This window comes from Triticum urartu, chromosome 6A (assembly GCF_056163025.1).
Source record: "Triticum urartu cultivar PI428250 chromosome 6A, HENAU_Tu73, whole genome shotgun sequence".
NCBI lineage: Eukaryota > Viridiplantae > Streptophyta > Magnoliopsida > Poales > Poaceae > Triticum > Triticum urartu.
The window spans coordinates 180,188,664-180,199,692 of NC_141878.1; the positions used below are offsets into that span (position 1 = coordinate 180,188,664).

Consider the following 11,029-nt stretch of genomic DNA (forward strand, 5'->3'; position numbering starts at 1 on the left):
CCCGTGAGAATACCACGACACCGGAGCTTGTGTTTCTCCACAACGACCTTTGTAAACACACGCTCGCCCGCGGCTAGCAGTTTTTTGGATCCTCGTTCTCCGCTTCGAGCGGCTTCCAGTTGTTCTTGTAGTTGACCTGATGATCCAATTAAGAGGTAAGCAACCGTGTTAGCATTATTGGTATACCATTATGTTTTCTCGATGGAGGGAAACATTACCAGGAGATGCCTTCTTGGATTTATCCAGTTCGGCATTGGTAGCAGTTAGCTGGCTCTGACACTTTTCTAGTTCTTGAGGTAACAAGCTGTTCTTCTCCGTAAGCACCTGGTTATGCATTGATCCTTAAATCAGTTGTATCAACTACTTTAAGTCTCGAGGGCTACCGGTGTATGATTATTAAATCTATGCTTACCCGCATATCTTTCAGATGCTAGTCTGGGGCTCTGACAAGCCCATCCCGAGCAGCTTAGATGTACGCATCGGCCGAATTGAAGGCATCAAATGCCTCTTTTGAAAAATTAGGGTTACGAAGAATGGCCCTCCGACGACGATGATTCATAGCGCTCTCCACTTCACAGTTCGTGACGGACATGTCATCCGAATCCTCTATGGAGGGACAGTTTGGCGCCACTCCCGTGTCAGCCCCCGTCCTTTGGACAGGGTCCAGAACCTGATTAGTGGAGGCACGTCCGACCGGATCCCCGGACATAGTCCGGCGGATACTTTTCCTGATAGGATGCGACAGATGGCATTACAATTTGATGTGATGATCGGAAAGGGTGTTATTGAAAAGAAAAGCCTTACCTCTTTGACGAGGGTTCTGCCGTGTTATCATTTGCCTTCCTCTTCGAAGATATGCCAGGAATGTGCGCTACTCTCCTCGGAGATGCTTCCGGTGCATATTGCAGTGCTGAGCGCCTCCCCTTTGGGACACAGAATGGTGTGGTGGGTGAGGCATAGTAAGGGAACTCTTTCGAAGAAAGTGTCTTTTGAATTACGTACATGCGAAGCAGGGAGGAGGCCGGGGTAATCGGCGATGATAGGTGCATTTGTGCCATCATAGCTCGTCTGATATAATATTCTGTCCTCAAGCTCCACAAATATGTCCGGATCTTCTTCATATCCGGGGTCAAGATCCTAGTTGCGATTCTCCAGCTGAGGGGCAGGGTCATGGATCCCCTCGACAGCCTTTCGCCATTCCTGTCATGAGTGGATAGGGTACTCCCCGTCAAAGATAATTCAGGGATAGGAGTAAAATAGTGGAGTTAGAACTTACCCAGCTAGGAGGATTATACATGGAAAATCCGTCTTGGTATTGGAGACGGGTGAACTCCTCCTTCTCCCCTTTATATAGTTCGACCAATATTTTAGCCAGAGCGCCGGGGGTCTTTGGACCCTTCCGACCGCAGCGTGAGGCATCGCCTTCCCCATTGTAGTGCACATGGGCAGCCCTCCGTATTGGAGTGGTTGGACCCCCTGCGCTATGGAGATCGCCATTACCTCGACTATTGACAATCCGGACTGGGCGAGCATCTTAATCTTGCCCAGCAGCAGACTGACCTCTGCGCTATGCTCTTCCTCGAGGCTCCGAGGACGCCAGCTATGGCGTTTTTTCAACGGAGCACTTGAAAATTTGGGGAGGCCCATACGGACTGGGTCGGGAAGAGCGACGTCGTCGATATAGAACCATTCGGAAGGCCACTCTTCGGAAGCCTTCTTCGGCGTACCGGACAGGTATCCGGTGCCGGCGATGCGCCACACTTCGGCTCCCCCCACTTCAAATATTGACCCTCCTTGATTACGAGGGACAAGGAAGAACAGTCTTCTCCATAAATTGAAATGGGCCCCGCAGCCCAGGAATAGCTCGCATAGAGCGACGTAACCCGCAATATGCAGGATGGAGGCGGGAGTGAGACTGTGCAGTTGGAGGTCATAATACTCCAGCAGACCTCGGAGGAAGGGATTGATCGGAAATCCGACACCTCTTAACAAGAAGGGGACGAAGCATACTCGTTCCCCCTGGACGGATTAGGGAAGTTCTCCGCTTGAACCTCGCCATTGAAGGGCATCATCCCTGCTCGCACGGGGACCAAATCCGTGGGAGGAAGAAAGCCATGTGTTTGCAGCTTTACCAGCTGACTGTGAGAAATAGAACATCTCTCCCAATCCCCCTTTTCGGAGTTGTGGGGATGAGAGGAAGAGCTGGGAGTGCTAGCCATGTTGGGATGGTTCTGCTCCGCAAGCTCTGAGGATTTTTTTTCCGTGGGATTTGGAAGGGATCTGAGATCTATTCTCTTTAAATAGGCACCTTTCTGGTACGGTCAGGGTGGTATATGTAAAAATACCCGACCTCTTGTATTCACTCGACACGTGAAGCTGAGGTCGGGAAGGCGCTGAAGCTAAGGGGTGCGGCATTAAATGGGGAGCCGAATACATTACTTCAAAGTCATGGAAGGAGGAACCGCCTTGCAATGCCGAAGACTATCTGCATGCCGAACACCTCGTCATTGAAGTCTGGTTCGGGGGCTACTGAGGGAGTCCTGGACTAAGGGGTCCTTGGGCGTTCGACCTATTGGATATGGGCCGGACTGATGGGCCGTGAAGATACGAAGACCGAAGACTCTACCCGTGTCTGGATGGGACTCTCCTTGGTGTGGAAGGCAAGCTTAGCGACCAAATATGAATATTCCTTTCTCTGTAACCAACCTTGTGTAAACCCTAGATCCCTCATGTGTCTATATAAACCGGAGGGCTAGGCCCGTAGATAGATCCTGATAACCATAGCCAGGCTGGACTTTTAGGGTTTAGCCATTACGATCTCGTGGTAGATCAACTCTTGTAATACTCATATTCATCAAGATCAATCAAGCAGGAAGTAGGGTATTACCTCCATAGAGAGGGCCCGAACCTGGGGTAAACATTGTGTCCCCCGTCTCCTGTTACCATCGATTCTAGACACACAGTTCGGGACCTCCTACCCGAGATCCGCCGGTTTTGACACCGACACCGGGAACCCTGGCGTCTGGTCCTGGAGTCCGAGAAGGACTCTTGCCTTTCGAGTGAAACCGACTTTGTGTAGGCTTTTACTCCAAGTTTCGAACCCAAGGCTCAACATATAAATAGAGGGGTAGGGCTAGCACCCAAGACACATCAAGAAACACCAAGTCGTGTGCCGGTAATCCCGTGCCCTCTAGTTTATCCTCCGTCATAGTTTTCGTAGTGCTTAGGCAAAGCCCTGCGGAGATTGTTCTTCACCAACACCGTCATCACGCCGTCTTGTTGCCGAAACTCATCTACTACTTCACCCCTCTTGCTTGATCAAGAAGGCGAGGACGTCATCGAGCTGAACGTGTGCTGAACGTGGAGGTGCCGTACGTTCGGTACTTGATCGGGATGGATCGTGAAGGTGTACGACTACATCAACGGCGTTGATAAACGCTTTCGCTTTCGGTCTACGAGGGTACATAGACACACTATCCCCTCTCGTTGCTATGCATCTCCTAGATAGATCTTCTGTGATCGTAGGATTTTTTTTGAAATACTGTGTTCCCCAACAGAAAGATCTAGGCACATATGTCCAGTTGAATATAGATAGCATAAGTTATTATTGTTGACATCACCCTTGAGGTGAGCATGTTGGGAGGCGAAACTATAAGCCCATGTCTTTCTATGTGTCCGGTTGAAACGTTTTGCTCATGGGTACAAGGTGAGTGTTAGCAATCATAGAAGACGAAATGATGGTTGAGTATGTGGACATGCTTTAAAAGCTCTGACACGTGACTCTTCCTATAAAGATGATGAATTGCACTTGCAAAGTTGACTGAGAACATAGTTTGTTGGTTTCTAATAAAGTTTTTGCTTTACACTTCGATTATGTGATGAACTGTTACTTATTCATAGGAAGTATATGATGCAAGTTTTATGATAGAAGTCCTTTATTTAATTTTATTGCTATTACAATAATCAACATGATGCTTCTATGTCCGTATTTTGTTTCTATCGACACCTCTCTCTCAGAGTATGTGGACATGTTTTTCGATTTCGGTTTTCGCTTGAGAACAAGCGAGGTCTAAGCTTGGGGGAGTTGATACGTCCATTTTACATCATGTTTTCTTATTGTTATTTATAATGTTTTTATCCATAATAATGCTTTTTGGAGTAATTCTAACTAGCGGGTCCACCCGCGCAATTGTGTGGCTAGAGTTGTTTTTCAATAAATAAAATGTTTTTGCTATTTTTTCTATTGCTAAATCTCAGTCGACTGAGACTTCATTATGTCTCAGTTGATGCTATATTCATATGATTTTACATTGAAATGTGTTCTAGTTTTTTTTTAAAATTTTTCTTTCTTACATGTGATGTCACTTGACTGAGACTTGCTAAAATTACTCCAGTATTATGTTTGTTCTCTAAGCATTTTTTACAATGAATGCTCAACAATTTTCTATTTATCTACTTTTACAATATGGTCCTAATCCATCATGGAATACTGGATTATGTACGTTTTTAATGAACAATCTTAGATTTAATTTTCTAAAAAATATATTAGGTGCTACTTTCGTCCCTAAATATATAAAGACGTTTTGCGTTTAATACAAAGTTAGTAGCTAACACCCAATTACGTTAAAAATGAAAACCTAGTATAGGATTGAATAAATGAAATAGTAAAATTCTTACATATGTTTACCATCCCACCCAGGAAAAAACCCAATGCTAGAAGTGTTTCCAGCGGGCGATGCAATCGCCAGAAAGTAGCAGTTGACAAATAGAATTGGGGGAAGCGGTAGGAAGCGACACACATTTCTTTAATCTATTTTGCATCTTGTTAAACAAATCTTGTTGCACACGGCTGTACTATTATCACTAAAAGAACGTCCGTGTGTTGCAACGGGGCCATATTAACTTTAAGAGTTTAATATTAATATTCTCATACGTACCAAGTGACATTGTCGATCTTTTTTACCATCAAATCCTCACACACACACTCTCCCTCCCTCTTCCTCACTCTCTCTCCCCCTCTCCCTCTCTTTCTCTAACACACACAGACATATCCATCTTATTGGATACGAGACCATAATCATCTATTTCACACACACACGTTAGTGCATAACAATATGGATTATGTGTATTATATTTGCCACCACAACTGACGGAATTAATTTCATGTAAATGGCCAGCCACAACTTCAAGAATACGCGAAGGAGGTGGCCCGAGTCGGCGTCGGCGCCATCCGGCGCGGGCCACGGGCCCGCTTCCAAGTGCGTCTGCGCGTCGGCCATCCACGCCGGGTCCTTCAAGTGCCGCTTCCACCGCACCAACTCCCAGGGCCACGGCCAGGGACAAGGAAACCGCCCTTCTTCGCCCCCTTCACCGGCTGCGGCCAACGCAGTGCCGTGGCACCTGGCCTCGCCGTCCTCGTCCTCCGGCACCGAAGCGACCCAGTGACGGAGCCCAAGCATCGGCCTCGAGAATCAAGAACGATTGACAACGGAAAGGGAAGGGAAGATCATATACATGTCATAAGAAAGGGAGTTTATTTACTGTTCCCTCGATGTATTGTTTTCTTTATTTGGAGATTGATTACCATCCGTGAGTTAAGATAAGGTTAATGCGATTGAGCGATTTTTCTAAAAATAAAATATTTGTTTTTTAATTAATGTGATTGAGTGATTTAAAGTAAGGTTAATTAATTTAGATTTGATCTTTAGAGATTGTTCGCGATTGATTTTACATTACTAAATAACTTGCGTCAGTATGAGAAGTTCTGATCTGTTCAGATTTTTTTTTGTTGTGTGAGAGGGTGACGCAAAAATAAACCGACAAAGTGGAGGAGGTGACGAAAAAATCTACGAAAAAACTAGCGAAGGTGGGAGGAGGTACCAAAAAACCATGAAAAATAAGACGAAAAAACCCTAAAAACGTGACTACCAACTAACTGCTCCATTAGAAGTAGTAGAGATTCGTCCCTTTCCCCATTCTCATTCTTCTCCCAATCCTTTCTCTCTGTTCCTTACCTAATCTAAGGATTCATCCACAGTTCGTTGCTAGATCCTGCCAAGAAAAGAGGATGGGGGGAAGTGGGATTTGGTGTAGAGTGCGGTGGCTGCAGCCTGCAAGCTCCCGGCGGCGGCACGTCGTCTAGCTCGACCACACGTGCCTGCTGCTCGCTGCCGTCGTCGATTTGATGGACATGGATTTGGGTCCACTTGAACCTGAGTGGTGGCACTCCTCCAGGTAATCAATCCTCTTCCTCTCCTTCTCCTTCCTTCCCAGATCTTGGTCTACTAACCTCCAGCAATGGCATGGATTCTTTATGAAGATTTTATGCTTATGGTCTCCTGACCTTTCTCTGTCTTTTCCAGTGTAGAAATTTTCTGTTGGAGAGAAGGATTTTGTGCCCCAAAGCAGCAAGGCTGCGAGGCAAAGCAGTCGCCGCAGGGATCGGGCTTGCCTGCTTCCTTCCCGTGCTCCCATCCATTCTCCCACCTCATCCAACGGCTGTCTTTTTTTTTTCTTTCTAATCTAATCATCCCCTGATTTTAAGGGGGTGGGACCGGGCAAGTCTCGTCCTCGCCGCAGAGGCCACTGGAGAAAATGAGAGATTCGTTTCCCTGAGTGGCGTTGCTCTCCTATTTGTGGCACTGGCTGAGAGCTGTGTTGTCGGGTTCGACGGCCATGTTCTTCGTAGTGTTCTAGGATATAATTTATAGTTATGTGACTTGCCATCGATGTGCCTTGCATTATTTTAGGGAATTGAACCTATATTATTTTTAGTTGACATTCTGCCCAACTTTGATTATTGTCTCTTCAACACACCTGTACAAATTATATGAAGTTTCCTATAGCAAAAAGTGTTCAATATTTGTTGGATAAAAGGTGCATTCTTTCTATTTGTTGTTACCATATATTAGCAATTTATATTAACAGTAGCTCTATTTAAGACAAAAAAGGAAGAATGCTTGCATGTATTAACTGAATTTGGCCCATATATGTTAATTGACATGCAATAGATTTTATATTTTTCACATGTGTTGTTTTTCGACAAATTCACATGTGTTGTAGGAGATGCCTCTAATACTGAAGCTTTTCTCATCATTCTCTTCAATCGAAAAGGCTGTAGAATAAAAGGGTTATTTCCAAGAACATTAAACTCACAAAAGTGCATGTATGAATGTATTTCGAATAATTACAATTTGACATGCTTCTCATAGTGCTAACTTTTGACCCTTATCTAATAACTGCCCCCCTTATACTGATCGATGTCAAGCATTATTTCTCTACCTCAGTAAACATAAATGGTTTGCTTGGTGCTAATCAGATCTTGCCATCCAATAAGCTTAGCATTTTTTACATACCACTGTTATTAGTGCAGAGTAAATATAATATGAAAGTTCTCATTCAAATTAGCAGAATATGCTTACCAGGTGTAAATATGTACCACAATTTTCGCAGTAACACCTTCCACTTCCCTTTGTACGTAGTTAGTTTGTGTCAATCGGAATTTGCTCATTTGAATATTTTCGTGTAATAGATTATTATACCTATTGTTGTGAAAAACAAAATCCTAAAATAATCACCCAAAAAATTAAAGTTATCATCCCGAAGAAGTTGACAGACAAATAATTCAGATATGATTCCATTATAACTGATATGACTCAATTGTCAGAAAAGCACTGCAGGTCTGAGAGTGTCGTTTTCCTCAAGAAGTGGTGATATCATATCTTAGAAGAAGTTTGATCCATCACCTGATGTGTCTGGTTTTTGTGCCTCATTCCAGTAAGTTGTAATGTTATCCTTCTGTAAAATATTTCTACGCTCCTTGTTTATTGCTATCCATCTCGATCAATTTTGGTAAACTTTCTTCTCCTGCATATATGGAGTTAGTCAAGTAAAATTGTTATGTAATATTGGTGAATAAACATGAGTCACGATTCATTTGGATAAATAATAGAAGATATTTATATTTATCTTGCATGACTCGATATCTTGATCAATCGATATATACATTTTACCATAAATGATTTATTTTGACTTTATAGTTTGTAGAGGCTCAAATATATCTGGCGTTTAGATAGGTTGGCGCTTGTTTTTTTGTACTGTGGCTCATACCAATGTCTATTTTTATGGCCGTTAAGTCCAGATGTCTATCCGTTAGAATTAGATGCAAGTGCATGCATGTACCGATGTACACATGGGATGTGTTTGGCGGCTAGACTTTTTAGTATATTTCCCAGTAAAATGAATGATTTTGGCGGGCCTTTTGTTTTTCTCGAAGGACCTGCCCATTATTTTTAAAGTGTGTGGATGATCTGATTTTGTACTCCTAGTAGATTGAATTACTTAGGTGTATCTCTTTTTCTCAAAAGGACATGCCCACGTTTTCCTAATTTGTATAGGGGACTTAGCTTTGTACGGGCCCATACTGAAATATGTCTGTACATGAATGATTATTTCTTAGTAGATTGAATTACTTAGGTGTGCACATGAATTACTTTGACCTTTTACAAAGTATTATATGCATAAATATAATTATCATTTTCTTTCACCAATATAAGTGTATCAAATTCCTCCAGATGATAGCATGATACTTTTAATGTTCATAGTAACACGAACTGTTTTGCCATGTCAATGAAAACAAAATATAATTAGCATTTGCTTGTTTTAAATTGTTGATCTGTTGTATGATTGAGGTAATCCCACATTCTCTATACATTCACTTGAATGTTATAGTTTGTCCTGTTGTTCTTAAGCAATAAGCTTCTTCAACAGCATAGTTTTTTTGGCTGTGAAAGGATTCTGAAATTGCTAGTCATCTATCTATGCAGCTTTTATTCTGATAAATAAATTAATTAATTCATATTATTTATGAACCTGATTCAGGTGAGAGGTAGCTCAAAAGACCTTTGCTGACTTCATCTTGCATTGAGATGCAGTCACATCGGATTTTTGGTCTTTTTTTAATATTTTTCTAGCATCACAGAGCCGACAATCTTTGATTTTGTTGGTGGTGCTCTAGTCGGATAGTAGAGTTGTTCTGTAGTCTTTGATTTTGTTGGTGGTGCTCTAGCTGGGTAGCAGATTCTGGAAGACTTCAGTTTTCTCGGTGGTGCTCTGATCGGGTAGCAGATTTACACACATCAATTTGTCCAGAATTGGTTGGATTTGACTATTTGGGTTCCGGGTGGGTGCCTTTCTGATTTGTTGCCTTGGCCGATCCATGTGGAGTTTCTCTTTATGAAGACTTCATGTGGAATTACCTTCTATCAAGTCTCCGTGTGGAGTTCTATAGATTCCGGCTGTAGTTATCCTTGTTTTTTTGGCATTTTTTTTTGAATCGGAATTTTTTTGGCATTGATATGCCTGATATGGAATTAGATCAACGTGTGGCTATGTATCTTTTTTTTTGAGCATCGGTTATGTATCTTCTGTTAAGTGATTACAGCTGGACAGTTTGGAATTAGAGAGGTTTCCTAGGCTGTCCGAACTATTCTTTTTTCCTTGACGTGTTGTCTGCGCGATTCCTGCCTGGATGATTGAGTCTTTCCGTATACATGTATCATATATGCATATGCATAGACGTGACAACGTGCTAGTCCAATAAGTTAGTAAATACATGTTAGCATGTTACGTAAAATCTTATAATTTGAGCCATTATTATTCAAATCTAACGGTGCAAATAATATTAACATATGTGGATAAACGTGGTAGTTTATTTGTCTTCTGTTTTAAATATATAATAGATAGATGCTTTTTCTCTCATAATTTGCAAGGAACACACCAAGAAGGAGAATTCCAGCAGCTGGAAATTTGGACCTGAAAAAGCTACGCCAGGCCACCTATTCTGCACAACTTCAAATGAGCTGAAACTTGATGGAGATTTTTTATGAAATATATAAGAAATATTGGAGCCAATAAACACCAGAGGGGGCCACCAGTTGGGCACAACCCACCTAGACGCGCCAAGCCCTCCAGGCGCGCCTTGGTGGGTTGTGGCCTCCTCGGCCCACCTTCGGTGTCCATCTTCTGGTATATAAGTCATTTTGATCTAGAAAAAATAAGGGGAGGACTTTCGGGATGAAGCGTTGTCGCCTCGAGACGGAACTTAGGCAGGAGCACTTTTGCCCTCCGGCGGAGCGATTTTGTCGGGGGAACTTTCCTTCCGAAGGGGGAAATCATCGTTGTCATCATCACCAACAACTCTCCCATCTTGGGGAGGGCAATCTCCATCAACATCTTCACCAGCACTATCTCATCTCAAACCCTAGTTCATCTCTTGTATTCAATTTTGTTATTAGAACTACAGATTGTTGCTAGGGGATGACTAGTAGTATTGATTATATCTTGTAGTAGATTACTATATGGTTTATTTGGTGGAAGATTATATGTTCAGATCCATTATGCATATTAATACCCCTCTGATCTTGAGCACGATTATTATTTGTGAGTAGTTACCTTTGTTCTTGAGGTCACGGGAGAAATCATGTTGCAAGTAATCATGTGCATTTGATATGTGTTTGATATTTTGATAGTATGTATGTTGTTATTCCCTTAGTGTTGTCATGTGAACGTCGACTACATGACACTTCACCATATTTGGATCTAAGGGAATGCATTGTGGAGTAGTAAAGAGATGGTGGGTTGCGAGAGTGACAGAAACTTAAAATCCAGTTTATGCACTATTCCGTAAGGGACCGATTGGATCCTAGAGTTTAATGCTATGGTTAGAATTTATTCTTAATACTTTTCTCGTAGTTGCGGATGCTTGCGGGAGGGTTAATCATAAGTAGGAGGTTTGTTCAAGTAAGAACAACACCTAAGCACCGGTCCATCCACATATCAAATTATCAAAGTAGCGAACACAAATCAAACCAACATGATGAAAGTGACTACATGAAATTCCTGTGTACCCTCAAGAACGCTTTGCTTATCATAAGAAACCATTTTGGCCTGTCCTTTGCCTCAAAAGGATTGTGCTACCTTGCTGCATACTTGTTACAATTATCGTTACTTACTCGTTACAAATTATCTT

The 11,029-nt window shown here is 42.5% G+C and overlaps 1 long non-coding RNA gene across 2 annotated transcripts; it reads left to right on the top strand.

Annotated features, from left to right (window-relative positions):
* Positions 1–5,927: 5,927 nt before the first annotated feature.
* On the top strand, positions 5,928–10,416 carry LOC147964659 (uncharacterized). Of its 2 annotated transcripts, XR_015607838.1 has the most exons (3): positions 5,940–6,234; positions 6,363–7,776; positions 9,771–10,416. It is a non-coding gene; the product is annotated as an uncharacterized LOC147964659 (long non-coding RNA). The 2 variants fall into 2 exon arrangements; XR_015607837.1 differs by having other exon boundaries at positions 5,928–6,234; positions 6,363–10,416.
* Positions 10,417–11,029: the final 613 nt, after the last annotated feature.